The sequence below is a fragment of the Saccoglossus kowalevskii genome, chromosome 10 (assembly GCF_978046115.1).
Source record: "Saccoglossus kowalevskii chromosome 10, keSacKowa6.1, whole genome shotgun sequence".
Classification (NCBI taxonomy): Eukaryota; Metazoa; Hemichordata; class Enteropneusta; family Harrimaniidae; genus Saccoglossus; species Saccoglossus kowalevskii.
Window position 1 is genome coordinate 37,379,370 of NC_140650.1, and position 22,309 is coordinate 37,401,678.

A 22,309-nucleotide genomic window follows, 5' to 3' on the forward strand; every position below is an offset into this window, starting at 1 on the left:
TGTATACTAACAATATAGTATTGTGTATAGTAACAATGCAGTACAGTGTATACTAGCAATACAGTAAAGTGTATACTAACAATACAGTGCAGTGTATTCTAAAAATTCAATACTGTGGATGCTAACAATGCAGTACAGTGTTTACTAACAATGCAATACAGTGTATGCTAACAATACAGTACAGTGTATACTAACAATACAGTACAGTGTATACTAACAATACAGTAAAGTGTATAGTAACAATACAGAACAGTGTATACTAACAATACAGTACAGTGTATACTAGCAATACTGTAAAGTGTATACTAACAATACAGTACAGTGTATTCTAAAAATTCATTACTGTGGATGCTAACAATGCAGTACAGTGTTTACTAACAATGCAATACAGTGTATGCTAACAATACAGTACAGTGTATAATAACAATACAGTACACTGTATACTAACAATACAGTACAGTGTATACTAACAATGCTGTACTGTGTATAAGAACAATACAGTACAGTTTATACTAACAATACAGTTCAGTGTATATTAATATTACAGCACTGTGTATACTTACAATGCAGTTCAGTGCATACTAACAATGCAGTACTGTGTATACCAATGATACTGTATAGTGTATACTAACAATACAGTACAGTGTATACTAACAATGCAGTAGAGTGTATACTAATAATATGGCACTGTGTATACTAACAATGCAGTACAGTGTATACAAACAATACAGTACAGTGTATAGTAACAATACAGTACAGTGTATACTAACAATACAGTACAGTGTATACTAACCATACTGTACAGTGTATACTAACAATACAGTATTGTGTATAGTAACAATGCAGTACACTGTATAGTAAAATCATAGTATAGTGTATACTAACAATACAGTACAGTGTATACTACCAATGCAGTACTGTGTATACTAACAATACAGTACAGTGTATACTAACAATATAGTATCGTGTATAGTAACAATGCAGTACAGTGTATACTAACAATACAGAACAGTGTATACTAACAATACAGTATTGTGTATAGTAACAATGCAGTACACTGTATAGTAAAATCACAGTACAGTGTATACTTACAATACAGTACAGTATATACTAACAATATAGTATTGTGTATAGTAACAATGCAGTACAGTGTATACTAGCAATACAGTAAAGTGTATACTAACAATACAGTGCAGTGTATTCTAAAAATTCAGTACTGTGGATGCTAACAATGCAGTACAGTGTTTACTAACAATGCAATACAGTGTATGCTAACAATACAGTACAGTGTATACTAACAATACAGTACAGTGTATACTAACAATACAGTAAAGTGTATCGTAACAATACAGAACAGTGTATACTAACAATACAGTACAGTGTATACTAGCAATACTGTAAAGTGTATACTAACAATACAGTACAGTGTATTCTAAAAATTCATTACTGTGGATGCTAACAATGCAGTACAGTGTTTACTAACAATGCAATACAGTGTATGCTAACAATACAGTACAGTGTATACTAACAATACAGTACAGTGTATACTAACAATACAGTTCAGTGTATATTAATATTACAGCACTGTGTATACTTACAATGCAGTTCAGTGTATACTATCAATGCAGTACTGTGTATACTAACAGTACAGTATTGTGTAGAGTAACAATGCAGTACACTGTATAGTAAAAATACAGTACAGTGTATACTAACAATACAGTACAGTGTTTATTACCAATGCAGTACAGTGTATAGTAACAATACAGTACAGTGTATACTAACAATATAGTATTGTGTATAGTAACAATGCAGTACAGTGTATACTAACAATACAGTACTGTGTATAATAACAATACAGTAAAGTGTATACTAACAATACAGTACTGTGTATACTAACAATACAGTAAAGTGTATACTAACAATACAGATCAGTGTATACTAACAATACAGTAGAGAGTATTCTAAAAATTCATTACTGTGGATGCTAACAATGCAGTACAGTGTTTACAAACAATGCAATACAGTGTATGCTAACAATACAATACAGTACAGTGTATACTAACAATACAATACAGTGTATACTACCAATGCAGTACTGTGTATACTAACAATACAGTACAGAGAATACTAACAATATAGTATCGTGTATAGTAACAATGCAGTACAGTGTATACTAACAATACAGAACAGTGTATACTAACAATACAGTATTGTGTATAGTAACAATGCAGTACACTGTATAGTAAAATCACAGTACAGTGTATACTAACAATAGAGTACAGTGTATACTAACAATATAGTATTGTGTATAGTAACAATGCAGTACAGTGTATACTAGCAATACAGTAAAGTGTATACTAACAATACAGTGCAGTGTATTCTAAAAATTCAATACTGTGGATGCTAACAATGCAGTACAGTGTTTACTAACAATGCAATACAGTGTATGCTAACAATACAGTACAGTGTATACTAACAATACAGTACAGTGTATACTAACAATACAGTACAGTGTATACTAACAATACAGTAAAGTGTATAGTAACAATACAGAACAGTGTATACTAACAATACAGTACAGTGTATACTAGCAATACTGTAAAGTGTATACTAACAATACAGTACAGTGTATTCTAAAAATTCACTACTGTGTATGCTAACAATACAGTACAGTGTATACTAACAATACAGTACACTGTATACTAACAATACAGTACAGTGTATACTAACAATGCTGTACTGTGTATAATAACAATACAGTACAGTTTATACTAACAATACAGTTCAGTGAATATTAATATTACAGCACTGTGTATACTTACAATGCAGTTCAGTGTATACTAACAATGCAGTACTGTGTATACCAATAATACTGTACAGTGTATACTAACAATACAGTACAGTGTATACTAACAATGCAGTAGAGTGTATACTAATAATATGGCACTGTGTATACTAACAATGCAGTACAGTGTATACTAACAATACAGTACAGTGTATAATATCAATGCAGTAAAGTGTATACTAACAATACAGTACAGTGTATACAAACAATACAGTACAGTGTATAGTAACAATACAGTACAGTGTATATTAACAATACAGTACAGTGTATACTAACCATACTGTACAGTGTATACTAACAATACAGTATTGTGTATAGTAACAATGCAGTACACTGTATAGTAAAATCATAGTATAGTGTATACTAACAATACAGTACAGTGTATACTACCAATGCAGTACTGTGTATACTAACAATACAGTACAGTGTATACTAACAATATAGTATCGTGTATAGTAACAATGCAGTACAGTGTATACTAACAATACAGAACAGTGTATACTAACAATACAGTATTGTGTATAGTAACAATGCAGTACACTGTATAGTAAAATCACAGTACAGTGTATACTTACAATACAGTACAGTATATACTAACAATATAGTATTGTGTATAGTAACAATGCAGTACAGTGTATACTAGCAATACAGTAAAGTGTATACTAACAATACAGTGCAGTGTATTCTAAAAATTCAGTACTGTGGATGCTAACAATGCAGTACAGTGTTTACTAACAATGCAATACAGTGTATGCTAACAATACAGTACAGTGTATACTAACAATACAGTACAGTGTATACTAACAATACAGTACAGTGTATACTAACAATACAGTAAAGTGTATACTAACAATACAGAACAGTGTATACTAACAATACAGTACAGTGTATACTAGCAATACAGTAAAGTGTATACTAACAATACAGTACAGTGTATACTAACAATACAGTACAGTGTATACTAACAATGCTGTACTGTGTATAATAACAATACAGTACAGTTTATACTAACAATACAGTTCAGTGTATATTAATATTACAGCACTGTGTATACTTACAATGCAGTTCAGTGTATACTAACAATGCAGTACTGTGTATACTAATAATACAGTACAGTGTATGCTAACAATGCAGTACTGTGTATTCTAACAATACAGTGAATTGTATACTAACAATGCAGTACTGTGTATACTAACAGTACAGTATTGTGTAGAGTAACAATGCAGTTCACTGTATAGTAAAAATACAGTACAGTGTATACTAACAATACAGTACAGTGTTTATTACCTATGCAGTACAGTGTATAGAAACAATACAGTACATTGTATACTAGCAATACATTACAGTGTATACTAACAATATAGTATTGTGTATAGTAACAATGCAGTACAGTGTATACTAGCAATACAGTAAAGTGTATACTAACAATACAGTGCAGTGTATTCTAAAAATTCAATACTGTGGATGCTAACAATGCAGTACAGTGTTTACTAACAATGCAATACAGTGTATGCTAACAATACAGTACAGTGTATACTAACAATACAGTACAGTGTATACTAACAATACAGTACAGTGTATACTAACAATACAGTAAAGTGTATAGTAACAATACAGAACAGTGTATACTAACAATACAGTACAGTGTATACTAGCAATACAGTAAAGTGTATACTAACAATACAGTACAGTGTATTCTAAAAATTCATTACTGTGGATGCTAACAATGCAGTACAGTGTTTACTAACAATGCAATACAGTGTATGCTAACAATACAGTACTGTGTGTACTAACAATACAGTACAGTGTATACTAACAATACAGTACAGTGTATACTAACAATGCTGTACTGTGTATACTAACAATACAGTGCAGTTTATACTAACATTACAGTTCAGTGTATATTGATATTACAGCACTGTGTATAATTACAATGCAGTTCAGTGTATACTAACAATGCAGTACTGTGTATACTAATAATACAGTACAGTGTATGCTAACAATGCAGTACTGTGTATACTAACAATACAGTAAAGTGAATACTAATAATGCAGTACTGTGTATACTAACAGTACAGTATTGAGTAGAGTAACAATGCAGTACACTGTATAGTAAAAATACAGTACAGTGTATACTAACAATACAGTACAGTGTTTATTACCAATGCAGTACAGTGTATAGTAACAATACAGTACAGTGTATACTAACAATATAGTATTGTGTATAGTAACAATGCAGTACAGTGTATACTAACAATACAGTACTGTGTATATTAACAATAAAGTAAAGTGTATACTAACAATACAGTACTGTGTATACTAACAATACAGTAAAGTGTATACTAACAATACAGAACAGTGTATACTAACAATACAGTAGAGAGTATTCTAAAAATTCATTACTGTGGATGCTAACAATGCAGTACAGTGTATACTAACAATGCAATACAGTGTATGCTAACAATACAATACAGTACAGTGTATACTAACAATACAATACAGTGTATACTACCAATGCAGTACTGTGTATACTAACAAGACAGTACAGAGTATACTAACAATATAGTATCGTGTATAGTAACAATGCAGTACAGTGTATACTAACAATACAGAACAGTGTATACTAACAATACAGTATTGTGTATAGTAACAATGCAGTACACTGTATAGTAATATCACAGTACAGTGTATACTAACAATAGAGTACAGTGTATACTAACAATATAGTATTGTGTATAGTAACAATGCAGTAAAGTGTATACTAGCAATACAGTAAAGTGTATACTAACAATACAGTGCAGTGTATTCTAAAAATTCAGTACTGTGGATGCTAACAATGCAATACAGTGTATGCTAACAATACAGTACTGTGTGTACTAACAATACAGTACAGTGTATACTAACAATACAGTACAGTATATACTAACAATGCTGTACTGTGTATACTAACAATACAGTGCAGTTTATACTAACATTACAGTTCAGTGTATATTGATATTACAGCACTGTGTATAATTACTATGCAGTTCAGTGTATACTAACAATGCAGTACTGTGTATACTAATAATACAGTACAGTGTATGCTAACAATGCAGTACTGTGTATTCTAACAATACAGTAAAGTGTATACTAACAATGCAGTACTGTGTATACTAACAGTACAGTATTGTGTAGAGTAACAATGCAGTTCACTGTATAGTAAAAATACAGTACAGTGTATACTAAAAATACAGTACAGTGTTTATTACCTATGCAGTACAGCGTATAGTAACAATACAGTACATTGTATACTAGCAATACATTACAGTGTATACTAACAATATAGTATTGTGTATAGTAACAATGTAGTACAGTGAATAGTAACAATAAAGTGCAGTGTATACAAACAATACAGTACTGTGTATACTAACAACACAGTAAAGTGTATACTAACAATACAGACCAGTGTATACTAACAATACAGTACAGTGTATACTAGCAATACAGTAAAGTGTATACTAACAATACAGTACAGTGTATTCTAAAAATTCATTACTGTGGATGCTAACAATGCAGTACAGTGTTTACTAACAATGCAACACAGTGTATGCTAACAATACAGTACTGTGTGTACTAACAATACAGTACAGTGTATACTAACAATACAGTACAGTGTATACTAACAATGCTGTACTGTGTATACTAACAATACAGTACAGTTTATACTAACAATACAGTTCAGTGTATATTAATATTACAGAACTGTGTATACTAACAATACAGTACAGTGTAAACTAACAATACAGTACAGTGTATACTAACAATACAGTAAAGTGTATAGTAACAATACAGAACAGTGTATTCTAACAATAGAGTACAGTGTATACTAGCAATACTGTAAAGTGTATACTAACAATACAGTACAGTGTATTCTAAAAATTCATTACTGTGGATGCTAACAATGCAGTACAGTGTTTACTAACAATGCAATACAGTGTATGCTAACAATACAGTACAGTGTATACTAACAATACAGTACAGTGTATACTAACAATACAGTACAGTTTATACTAACAATACAGTTCAGTGTATATTAATGTTACAGCACTGTGTATACTTACAATGCAGTTCAGTGTATACTAACAATGCAGTACTGTGTATACTAACAGTACAGTATTGTGTAGAGTAACAATGCAGTACACTGTATAGTAAAAATACAGTACAGTGTATACTAACAATACAGTACAGTGTTTATTACCAATGCAGTACAGTGTATAGTAACAATACAGTACAGTGTATACTAACAATATAGTATTGTGTATAGTAACAATGCAGTACAGTGTATACTAACAATACAGTACTGTGTATATTATCAACACAGTAAAGTGTATACTAACAATACAGTACTGTGTATACTAACAATACAGTAAAGTGTATACTAACAATACAGAACAGTGTATACTAACAATACAGTAGAGAGTATTCTAAAAATTCATTACTGTGGATGCTAACAATACAGTACAGTGTTTACTAACAATGCAATACAGTGTATGCTAACAATACAATACAGTACAGTGTATACTAACAATACAATGCAGTGTATACTACCAATGCAGTACTGTGTATACTAACAATACAGTACAGAGTATACTAACAATATAGTATCGTGTATAGTAACAATGCAGTACAGTGTATACTAACAATACAGAACAGTGTATACTAACAATACAGTATTGTGTATAGTAACAATGCAGTACACTGAATAGTAAAATCACAGTACAGTGTATACTAACAATAGAGTACAGTGTATACTAACAATATAGTATTGTGTATAGTAACAATGCAGTACAGTGTATACTAGCAATACAGTAAAGTGTATACTGACAATACAGTGCAGTGAATTCTAAAAATTCAATACTGTGGATGCTAACAATGCAGTACAGTGTTTACTAACAATGCAATACAGTATATGCTAACAATACAGTACAGTGTATACTAACAATACAGTACAGTGTATACTAACAATACAGTACAGTGTATACTAACAATGCTGTACTGTGTATAATAACAATACAGTACAGTTTATACTAACAATACAGTTCAGTGTATATTAATATTACAGCACTGTGTATACATACAATGCAGTTCAGTGTATACTAACAATGCAGTACTGTGTATACCAATAATACTGTACAGTGTATACTAACAATGCAGTAGAGTGTATACTAATAATATGGCACTGTGTATACTAACAATGCAGTACAGTGTATACTAACAATACAGTACAGTGTATAATATCAATGCAGTAAAGTGTATACTAACAATACAGTACAGTGTATACAAACAATACAGTACAGTGTATAGTAGCAATACAGTACAGTGTATACTAACAATACAGTACAGTGTATACTAACCATACTGTACAGTGTATACTAACAATACAGTATTGTGTATAGTAACAATGCAGTACAGTGTATACTAACAATGCAGTAGAGTGTATACTAATAATATGGCACTGTGTATACTAACAATACAGTACAGTGTATAATAACAATACAGTAAAGTGTATACTAACAATACAGTACAGTGTATACTAACAATGCAGTAAAGTGTATACTAACAATTCAGTACAGTGTATACTAACAATACAGTACAGTGTATAGTAACAATACAGTACAGTGTATACTAACAATACAGTACAGTGTATACTAACCATACTGTACAGTGTATACTAACAATACAGTATTGTGTATAGTAACAATGCAGTACACTGTATAGTAAAATCATAGTATAGTGTATACTAACAATACAGTACAGTGTATACTACCAATGCTGTACTGTGTATACTAACAATACAGTACAGTGTATACTAACAATATAGTATAGTGTATACTAACAATGCTGTACTGTGTATACTAACAATACAGTGCAGTTTATACTAACATTACAGTTCAGTGTATATTAATATTACAGCACTGTGTATAATTACAATGCAGTTCAGTGTATACTAGCAATGTAGTACTGTGTATACTAATAATACAGTACAGTGTATGCTAACAATGCTGTACTGTGTATACTAACAATACAGTACAGTGTATACTAGCAATACAGTAAAGTGTATACTAACAATACAGTTCAGTGTATATTAATATTACAGCACTGTGTATACTTACAATGCAGTGCAGTGTATACTAACAATACAGTATTGTGTATAGTAACACTGCAGTACAGTGTATAGTAACAATACAGTATAGTGTATACTAACAATACAGTGCTGTGTATACTAACAATACAGTACAGTCTATACTAACAATACAGAACAGTGTATACTAACAATACAGTACAGTGTATACTAACAATGCAGTACTGTGTATACTAACAATGCAGTACAGTGTATACTAACAATACAGTACAGTGTACACTAACAATTCTGTAAAGTGTCTACTAACAATACAGCACAGTGTATACTAACAATACAGTACAGTGTGTACTAACAATACAGTACAGTGTATACTAACAATACAGTACAGTGTATACTAACAATACAGTACAGTGTATACTAACAACACAGTACAGTGTATACTAACCATACTGTACAGTGTATACTAACAATACAGTATTGTGTATAGTAGCAATGCAGTACACTGTATAGTAAAATCACAGTACAGTGTATACTAACAATACAGTACAGTGTATACTAACAATGCAGTACTGTGTATACTAACAATGCAGTACAGTGTATACTAACAATACAGTACAGTGTACACTAACAATTCTGTAAAGTGTCTACTAACAATACAGCACAGTGTATACTAACAATACAGTACAGTGTGTACTAACAATACAGTACAGTGTATACTAACAATACAGTACAGTGTATACTAACAATACAGTACAGTGTATACTAACAACACAGTACAGTGTATACTAACCATACTGTACAGTGTATACTAACAATACAGTATTGTGTATAGTAGCAATGCAGTACACTGTATAGTAAAATCACAGTACAGTGTATACTAACAATACAGTACAGTGTATACTACCAATGCAGTACTGAGTATACTAACAATACAGTACAGTGTATACTAACTATATAGTATTGTGTATAGTAACATTGCAGTACAGTGTATAGTAACAATACAGTACAGTGTATACTAACAATTCAGTACTGTGTATACAAACAATACAGTAAAGTGTATACTAACAATACAGAACAGTGTATACTAACAATACAGTATTGTGTATAGTAACAATGTAGTACACTGTATAGTAAAATCACAGTACAGTGTATACTAGCAATACATTACAGTGTATACTAACAATGCAGTACAGTGAATAGTAACAATACTGTGCAGTGTATACTAACAATACAATACTGTGTATACTAACAACACAGTAAAGTGTATACTAACAATACAGTACAGTGTATACTAACAATGCTGTACTGTGTATACTAACAATACAGTACAGTGTATACTAACAATGCTGTACTGTGTATACTAACAATACAGTGCAGTTTATACTAACATTACAGTTCAGTGTATATTAATATTACAGAACTGTGTATACTTACAATGCAGTTCAGTGTATACTAACAATGCAGTACTGTGTATACTAATAATACAGTACAGTGTATGCTAACAATGCAGTACACTGTACAGTAAAAATACAGTACAGTGTATACTAACAATACAGTACAGTGTTTATTACCAATGCAGTACAGTGTATAGTAACAATACAGTACATTGTATACTAACAATATAGTATTGTGTATAGTAACAATGCAGTACACTGTATAGTAACAATACAGTACAGTGTAGGCTAACCATACTGTACAGTGTATACTAACAATACAGTACAGTGTATACTACCAATGCAGTACTGTGTATACTAACAATACAGTACAGTGTATACTAACAATATAGTTCAGTGTATATTAATATTACAGAACTGTGTATACTTACAATGCAGTTCAGTGTATACTAACAATGCAGTACTGTGTATACTAATAATACAGTACAGTGTATGCTAACAATGCAGTACTGTGTATACTAAGTAACAATACAGTAAAGTGTATACTAACAATGCAGTACTGTGTATACTAACAGTACAGTATTGTGTAGAGTAACAATGCAGTACACTGTATAGTAAAAATACAGTACAGTGTATACTAACAATACAGTACACTGTTTATTACCAATGCAGTACAGTGTATAGTAACAATACAGTACATTGTATACTAACAATATATTATTGTGTATAGTAACAATGCAGTACAGTGTATAGTAACAATACAGTACAGTGTATGCTAACCATACTGTACAGTGTATACTAACAATACAGTACATTGTATACTACCAATGCAGTACTGTGTATACTAACAATACAGTACAGTGTATACTAATAATATAGTATTATGTATAGTAACAATGCAGTACAGTGTATAGTAACAATACAGTACAGTGTATACTAACATTACAGTACTGTGTAAACTAACAATACAGTAAAGTGTATGCTAACTATACAGAACAGTGTATACTAACAATACAGTATTGTGTATAGTAACAAAGCAATACACTGTATAGTAAAATCACAGTACAGTGTATACTAACAATGCAGTACTGTGTATACTACCAATACAGTACAGTGTATACTAACAATATAGTATTGTGTATAGTAACAATGCAGTACAGTGTATAGTAACAATACAGTGCAGTGTATACTAACAATACAGTACTGTGTATAGTAACAATGCAGTACACTGTATAGTAAAATACAGTGCAGTGTATACTAACAATACAGAACAGTGTATATTACCAATACAGTATTGTGTATAGTAACAATGTAGTACACTGTATAGTAAAATCACAGTACAGTGTATACTAGCAATACATTACAGTGTATACTAACAATACATTACAGTGTACACTAACAATACAGTACAGTGTATACTAGCAATACAGTAAAGTGTATACTAACAATACAGTACAGTGTATTCTAAAAATTCATTACAGTGGATGCTAACAATGCAGTACAGTGTTTACTAACAATGCAATACAGTGTATGCTAACAATACAGTACTGTGTGTACTAACAATACAGTACTGTGTATACTAACAATACAGTACAGTGTATACTAACAATGCTGTATTGTGTATACTAACAATACAGTACAGTTTATACTAACAATACAGTTCTGTGTATATTGATATTACAGCACTGTGTATACTTACAATGCTGTTCAGTGTATACTAACAATGCAGTACTGTGTATACTAATAATACAGTACAGTGTATGCTAACAATGCAGTACTGTGTATACTAACAATACAGTAAAGTGAATACTAACAATGCAGTAATGTGTATACTAACAGTACAGTATTGTGTAGAGTAACAATGCAGTACACTGCATAGTAAAAATACAGTACAGTGTATACTAACAATACAGCACAGTGTTTATTACCAATGCAGTACAGTGTATAGTAACAATACAGTACAGTGTATACTAACAATATAGTATTGTGTATAGTAACAATACAGTAAAGAGTATACTAACAATAGAGTACAGTGTGTGTTAACAATGCAGTACAGTGTATGCTAACAATGCAGTACTGTGTATACTAACAATACAGTACAGTGTATACTAACAATACAGTACTGTGTATATTAACAATACAGTAAAGTGTATACTAACAATACAGTACAGTGTGTGTTAACAATGCAGTACAGTGTATACTAACAATGCAGTACAGTGTATAGTAACAATACAATACAGTGTATACTAACAATACAGTACAGTGTATACTATCAATATAGTATTGTGTATAGTAACAATGCAGTACACTGTATAGTAAAATCACAGTACAGTGTATACTAACAATGCAGGACAGTGTATACTACCAATACAGTACAGTGTATACTAGCAATACATTACAGTGTATACTAACAATACAGTAAAGTGTATACTAACAATACAGTGCAGTGTATTCTAAAAATTCAGTACTGTGGATGCTAACAACACAGTAAAGTGTATACTAACAATACAGACCAGTGTATACTAACAATACAGTACAGTGTATACTAGCAATACAGTAAAGTGTATACTAACAATTCAGTACAGTGTATTCTAAAAATTCATTACTGTGGATGCTAACAATGCAGTACAGTGTTTACTAACAATGCAATACAGTGTATGCTAACAATACAGTACTGTGTGTACTAACAATACAGTACAGTGTATACTAACAATACAGTACAGTGTATACTAACAATGCTGTACTGTGTATACTAACAATACAGTACAGTTTATACTAACAATACAGTTCAGTGTATATTAATATTACAGAACTGTGTATACTTACAATGCAGTTCAGTGTATACTAACAATGCAGTACTATGTATACTAATAATACAGTACAGTGTATGCTAACAATGCAGTACTGTGTATACTAACTAACAATACAGTAAAGTGTATACTAACAATGCAGTACTGTGTATACTAACAGTACAGTATTGTGTAGAGTAACAATGCAGTACACTGTATAGTAAAAATACAGTACAGTGTATACTAACAATACAGTACAGTGTTTATTACCAATGCAGTACAGTGTATAGTCACAATACAGTACATTGTATACTAACAATATAGTATTGTGTATAGTAACAATGCAGTACAGTGTATAGTAACAATACAGTACAGTGTATGCTAACCATACTGTACAGTGTATACTAACAATACAGTATTGTACATACTAACAATGCAGTACAGTGTATACTACCAATGCAGTACTGTGTATACTAACAATACAGTATTGTGTATAGTAACAATGTAGTACACTGTATAGTAAAATCACAGTACAGTGTTTATTACCAATGCAGTACAGTGTATAGTAACAATAAAGTACATTGTATACTAACAATATAGTATTGTGTATAGTAACAATGCAGTACAGTGTATACTAACAATACAGTATTGTATATACTAACAATGCAGTACATGTACACTGTATAGTAAAATCACAGTACAGTGTATACTAACAATACAGTACAGTGTATACTACCAATGCAGTACTGTGTATACTAACAATACAGTATTGTGTATAGTAACAATGTAGTACACTGTATAGTAAAATCACAGTACAGTGTATACTGACAATGCAGTACAGTGTATACTAGCAATACAGTACAGTGTATACTAGCAATACAGTACAGTGTATACTAACAATATAGTATTGTGTATAGTAACAATGCAGTACAGTGTATAGTAACAATACAGTGCAGTGTATAGTAACAATACAGTACTGTGTATACTAACAATACAGTAAAGTGTATACTAACAATACAGACCAGTGTATACAAACAATACAGTACAGTGTATACTAGCAATACAGTAAAGTGTATACTAACAATACAGTACAGTGTATTCTAAAAATTCATTACTGTGGATGCTAACAATGCAGTACAGTGTTTACTAACAATGCAATACAGTGTATGCTAACAATACAGTACTGTGTGTACTAACAATACAGTACAGTGTATACTAACAATACAGTACAGTGTATACTAACAATGCTGTACTGTGTATACTAACAATACAGTGCAGTTTATACTAACATTACAGTTCAGTGTATATTGATATTACAGCACTGTGTATAATTACAATGCAGTTCAGTGTATACTAACAATGCAGTACTGTGTATACTAATAATACAGTACAGTGTATGCTGACAATGCAGTACGGTGTATACTAACAATACAGTAAAGTGAATACTAACAATGCAGTACTGTGTATACTAACAGTACAGTATTGTGTAGAGTAACAATGCAGTACACTGTATAGTAAAAATACAGTACAGTGTATACTAACAATACAGTACAGTGTTTATTACCAATGCAGTACAGTGTATAGTAACAATACATTACAGTGTATACTAACAATATAGTATTGTGTATAGTAACAATGCAGTACAGTGTATACTAACAATACAGTACTGTGTATATTAACAATACAGTAAAGTGTATACTAACAATACAGTACTGGGTATACTAACAATACAGTAAAGTGTATACTAACAATACAGAACAGTGTATACTAACAATACAGTAGAGAGTATTCTAAAAATTCATTACTGTGGATACTAACAATGCAGTACAGTGTTTACTAACAATGCAATACAGTGTATGCTAACAATACAATACAGTACAGTGTATACTAACAATACAATACAGTGTATAATACCAATGCAGTACTGTGTATACTAACAATACAGTACAGAGTATACTAACAATATAGTATCGTGTATAGTAACAATGCAGTACAGTGTATACTAACAATACAGAACAGTGTATACTAACAATACAGTATTGTGTATAGTAACAATGCAGTACACTGTATAGTAATATCACAGTACAGTGTATACTAACAATAGAGTACAGTGTATACTAACAATATAGTATTGTGTATAGTAACAATGCAGTACAGTGTATACTAGCAATACAGTAAAGTGTATACTAACAATACAGTGCAGTGTATTTTAAAAAATTCAGTACTGTGGATGCTAACAATTCAATACAGTGTATGCTAACAATACAGTACTGTGTGTACTAACAATACAGTACAGTGTATACTAACAATACAGTACAGTGTATACTAACAATGCTGTACTGTGTATACTAACAATACAGTGCAGTTTATACTAACATTACAGTTCAGTGTATATTGATATTACAGCACTGTGTATAATTACAATGCAGTTCAGTGTATACTAACAATGCAGTACTGTGTATACTAATAATACAGTACAGTGTATGCTAACAATGCAGTACTGTGTATACTAACAATACAGTAAAATGAATACTAACAATGCAGTACTGTGTATACTAACAGTACAGTATTGTGTAGAGTAACAATGCAGTACACTGTATAGTAAAAATACAGTACAGTGTATACTAACAATACAGTACAGTGTTTATTACCAATGCAGTACAGTGTATAGTAACAATACAGTACAGTGTATACTAACAATATAGTATTGTATATAGTAACAATGCAGTACAGTGTATACTAACAATACAGTACTGTGTATATTAACAATACAGTAAAGTGTATACTAACAATACAGTACTGTGTATACTAACAATACAGTAAAGTGTATACTAACAATACAGAACAGTGTATACTAACAATACATTAGAGAGTATTCTAAAAATTCATTACTGTGGATGCTAACAAGGCAGTACAGTGTTTACTAACAATGCAATACAGTGTATGCTAACAATACAATACAGTACAGTGTATACTAACAATATAGTATCGTGTATAGTAACAATGCAGTACAGTGTATACTAACAATACAGAACAGTGTATACTAACAATACAGTATTGTGTATAGTAACAATGCAGTACACTGTATAGTAAAATCACAGTACAGTGTATACTAACAATAGAGTACAGTGTATACTAACAATATAGTATTGTGTATAGTAACAATGCAGTACAGTGTATACTAGCAATACAGTAAAGTGTATACTAACAATACAGTGCAGTGTATTCTAAAAATTCAATACTGTGGATGCTAACAATGCAGTACAATGTTTACTAACAATGCAATACAGTGTATGCTAACAATACAGTACAGTGTATACTAACAATACAGTACAGTGTATACTAACAATACAGTACAGTGTATACTAACAATACAGTAAAGTGTATAGTAACAATACAGAACAGTGTATACTAACAATACAGTACAGTGTATACTAGCAATACTGTAAAGTGTATACTAACAATACAGTACAGTGTATTCTAAAAATTCATTACTGTGGATGTTAACAATGCAGTACAGTGTTTACTAACAATGCAATACAGTGTATGCTAACAATACAGTACAGTGTATACTAACAATACAGTACAGTGTATACTAACAATACAGTACAGTGTATACTAACAATGCTGTACTGTGTATAATAACAATACAGTACAGTTTATACTAACAATACAGTTCAGTGTATATTAATATTACAGCACTGTGTATACTTATAATGCAGTTCAGTGTATACTATCAATGCAGTACTGTGTATACTAACAGTACAGTATTGTGTAGAGTAACAATGCAGTAAACTGTATAGTAAAAATACAGTACAGTGTATACTAACAATACAGTACAGTGTTTATTACCAATGCAGTACAGTGTATAGTAACAATACAGTACAGTGTATACTAACAATATAGTATTGTGTATAGTAACAATGCAGTACAGTGTATACTAACAATACAGTACTGTGTATATTAACAATACAGTAAAGTGTATACTAACAATACAGTACTGTGTATACTAACAATACAGTAAAGTGTATACTAACAATACAGATCAGTGTATACTAACAATACAGTAGAGAGTATTCAAAAATTCATTACTGTGGATGCTAACAATGCAGTACAGTGTTTACTAACAATGCAATACAGTGTATGTTAACAATACAATACAGTACAGTGTATACTAACAATACAATACAGTGTATACTACCAATACAGTACTGTGTATACTAACAATACAGTACAGAGTATACTAACAATATAGTATCGTGTATAGTAACAATGCAGTACAGTGTATACTAACAATACAGTACTGTGTATACTAACAATACAGTACAGAGTATACTAACAATACAGTATTGTGTATAGTAACAATGCAGTACACTGTATAGTAAAATCACTGTACAGTGTATACTAACAATAGAGTACAGCGTATACTAACAATATAGTATTGTGTATAGTAACAATGCAGTACAGTGTATACTAGCAATACAGTAAAGTGTATACTAACAATACAGTGCAGTGTATTCTAAAAATTCAATACTGTGGATGCTAACAATGCAGTACAGTGTTTACTAACAATGCAATACAGTGTATGCTAACAATACAGTACAGTGTATACTAACAATACAGTACAGTGTATACTAACAATACAGTACAGTGTATACTAACAATACAGTAAAGTGTATAGTAACAATACAGAACAGTGTATACTAACAATACAGTACAGTGTATACTAGCAATACTGTAAAGTGTATACTAACAATACAGTACAGTGTATTCTAAAAATTCATTACTGTGGATGCTAACAATGCAGTACAGTGTTTACTAACAATGCAATACAGTGTATGCTAACAATACAGTACAGTGTATACTAACAATACAGTACAGTGTATACTAACAATACAGTACAGTGTATACTAACAATGCTGTACTGTGTATAATAACAATACAGTACAGTTTATACTAACAATACAGTTCAGTGTATATTAATATTACAGCACTGTGTATACTTACAATGCAGTTCAGTGTATAATAACAATGCAGTACTGTGTATACCAATAATACTGTACAGTGTATACTAACAATACAGTACAGTGTATACTAACAATGCAGTAGAGTGTATACTAATAATATGGCACAGTGTATACAAACAATACAGTACAGTGTATAGTAACAATACAGTACAGTGTATACTAACAATACAGTACAGTGTATACTAACCATACTGTACAGTGTATACTAACAATACAGTATTGTGTATAGTAACAATGCAGTACACTGTATAGTAAAATCATAGTATAGTGTATACTAACAATGCAGTACTGTGTATACTAATAATACAGTACAGTGTATGCTAACAATGCAGTACTGTGTATTCTAACAATACTGTGAAGTGTATACTAACAATGCAGTAATGTGTATACTAACAGTACAGTATTGTGTAGAGTAACAATGCAGTTCACTGTATAGTAAAAATACAGTACAGTGTATACTAACAATACAGTACAGTGTTTATTACCTATGCAGTACAGTGTATAGTAACAATACAGTACATTGTATACTAACAATACAGTACTGTGTATACTAACAACACAGTAAAGTGTATACTAACAATACAGACCAGTGTATACTAACAATACAGTACAGTGTATACTAGCAATACAGTAAAGTGTATACTAACAATACAGTACAGTGTATTCTAAAAATCCATTACTGTGGATGCTAACAATGCAGTACAGTGTTTACTAACAATGCAATACAGTGTATGCTAACAATACAGTACTGTGTGTACTAACAATACAGTACAGTGTATACTAACAATACAGTACAGTGTATACTAACAATGCTGTACTGTGTATACTAACAATACAGTACAGTTTATACTAACAATACAGTTCAGTGTATATTAATATTACAGAACTGTGTATACTTACAATGCAGTTCAGTGTATACTAACAATGCAGTACTATGTATACTAATAATACAGTACAGTGTATGCTAACAATGCAGTACTGTGTATACTAACTAACAATACAGTAAAGTGTGTACTAACAATGCAGTACTGTGTATACTAACAGTACAGTATTGTGTAGAGTAACAATGCAGTACACTGTATAATAAAAATACAGTACAGTGTATACTAACAATACAGTACAGTGTATAGTAACAATGCAGTACAGTGTATAGTAACAATACAGTACAGTGTATGCTAACCATACTGTACAGTGTATACTAACAATACAGTATTGTATATACTAACAATGCAGTACAGTGTATACTACCAATGCAGTACTGTGTATACTAACAATACAGTATTGTGTATAGTAACAATGTAGTACACTGTATAGTAAAATCACAGTACACTGTTTATTACCAATGCAGTACAGTGTATAGTAACAATACAGTACATTGTATACTAACAATATAGTATTGTGTATAGTAACAATGCAGTACAGTGTATACTAACAATACAGAACAGTGTATACTAACAATACAGTATTGTGTATAGTAACAATGCAGTACACTGTATAGTAAAATCACAGTACAGTGTATACTAACAATAGAGTACAGTGTATACTAACAATATAGTATTGTGTATAGTAACAATGCAGTACAGTGTATACTAGCAATACAGTAAAGTGTATACTAACAATACAGTGCAGTGTATTCTAAAAATTCAATACTGTGGATGCTAACAATGCAGTACAGTGTTTACTAACAATGCAATACAGTGTATGCTAACAATACAGTACAGTGTATACTAACAATACAGTACAGTGTATACTAACAATACAGTACAGTGTATACTAACAATACAGTAAAGTGTATAGTAACAATACAGAACAGTGTATACTAACAATACAGTACTGTGTATACTAGCAATACTGTAAAGTGTATACTAACAATACAGTACAGTGTATTCTAAAAATTCATTACTGTGGATGCTAACAATGCAGTACAGTGTTTACTAACAATGCAATACAGTGTATGCTAACAATACAGTACAGTGTATACTAACAATACAGTACAGTGTATACTAACAATACAGTACAGTGTATACTAACAATGCTGTACTGTGTATAATAACAATACAGTACAGTTTATACTAACAATACAGTTCAGTGTATATTAATATTACAGCACTGTGTATACTTACAATGCAGTTCAGTGTATACTAACAATGCAGTACTGTGTATACCAATAATACTCTACAGTGTATACTAACAATACAGTACAGTGTATACTAACAATGCAGTAGAGTGTATACTAATAATATGGCACTGTGTATACTAACAATGCAGTACAGTGTATACTAACAATACAGTACAGTGTATAATATCAATGCAGTAAAGTGTATACTAACAATACAGTACAGTGTATACAAACAATACAGTACAGTGTATAGTAACAATACAGTACAGTGTATACTAACAATACAGTACAGTGTATACTAACCATACTGTACAGTGTATACTAACAATACAGTATTGTGTATAGTAACAATGCAGTACACTGTATAGTAAAATCATAGTATAGTGTATACTAACAATACAGTACTGTGTATACTACCAATGCAGTACTGTGTATACTAACAATACAGTACAGTGTTTACTAACAATATAGTATCGTGTATAGTAACAATGCAGTACAGTGTATACTAACAATACAGAACAGTGTATACTAACAATACAGTATTGTGTATAGTAACAATGTAGTACACTGTATAGTAAAATCACAGTACAGTGTATACTTACAATACAGTACAGTGTATACTAACAATATAGTATTGTGTATAGTAACAATGCAGTACAGTGTATACTAGCAATACAGTAAAGTGTATACTAACAATACAGTGCAGTGTATTCTAAAAATTCAGTACTGTGGATGCTAACAATGCAGTACAGTGTTTACTAACAATGCAATACAGTGTATGCTAACAATACAGAACAGTGTATACTAACAATACAGTACAGTGTATACTAACAATACAGTACAGTGTATACTAACAATACAGTAAAGTGTATACTAACAATACTGAACAGTGTATACTAACAATACAGTACAGTGTATACTAGCAATACAGTAAAGTGTATACTAACAATTCAGTACAGTGTATACTAACAATACAGTGCAGTGTATACTAACAATGCTGTACTGTGTATAATAACAATACAGTACAGTTTATACTAACAATACAGTTCAGTGTATATTAATATTACAGCACTGTGTATACTTACAATGCAGTTCAGTGTATACTAACAATGCAGTACTGTGTATACTAATAATACAGTAAAGTGTATACTAACAATACTGAACAGTGTATACTAACAATACAGTACAGTGTATACTAGCAATACAGTAAAGTGTATACTAACAATTCAGTACAGTGTATACTAACAATACAGTGCAGTGTATACTAACAATGCTGTACTGTGTATAATAACAATACAGTACAGTTTATACTAACAATACAGTTCAGTGTATATTAATATTACAGCACTGTGTATACTTACAATGCAGTTCAGTGTATACTAACAATGCAGTACTGTGTATACTAATAATACAGTACAGTGTATGCTAACAATGCAGTACTGTGTATTCTAACAATACAGTAAAGTGTATACTAACAATGCAGTACTGTGTATACTAACAGTACAGTATTGTGTAGAGTAACAATGCAGTTCACTGTATAGTAAAAATACAGTACAGTGTATACTAACAATACAGTACAGTGTTTATTACCTATGCAGTACAGTGTATAGTAACAATACAGTACATTGTATACTAGCAATACATTACAGTGTATACTAACAATATAGTATTGTGTATAGTAACAATGCAGTACAGTGAATAGTAACAATACAGTGCAGTGTATACAAACAATACAGTACTGTGTATACTAACAACACAGTAAAGTGTATACTAACAATACAGACCAGTGTATACTAACAATACAGTACAGTGTATACTAGCAATACAGTAAAGTGTATACTAACAATACAGTACAGTGTTTACTAACAATGCAATACAGTGTATGCTAACAATACAGTACTGTGTGTACTAACAATACAGTACAGTTTATACTAACAATACAGTACAGTGTATACTAACAATGCTGTACTGTGTATACTAACAATACAGTACAGTTTATACTAACAATACAGTTC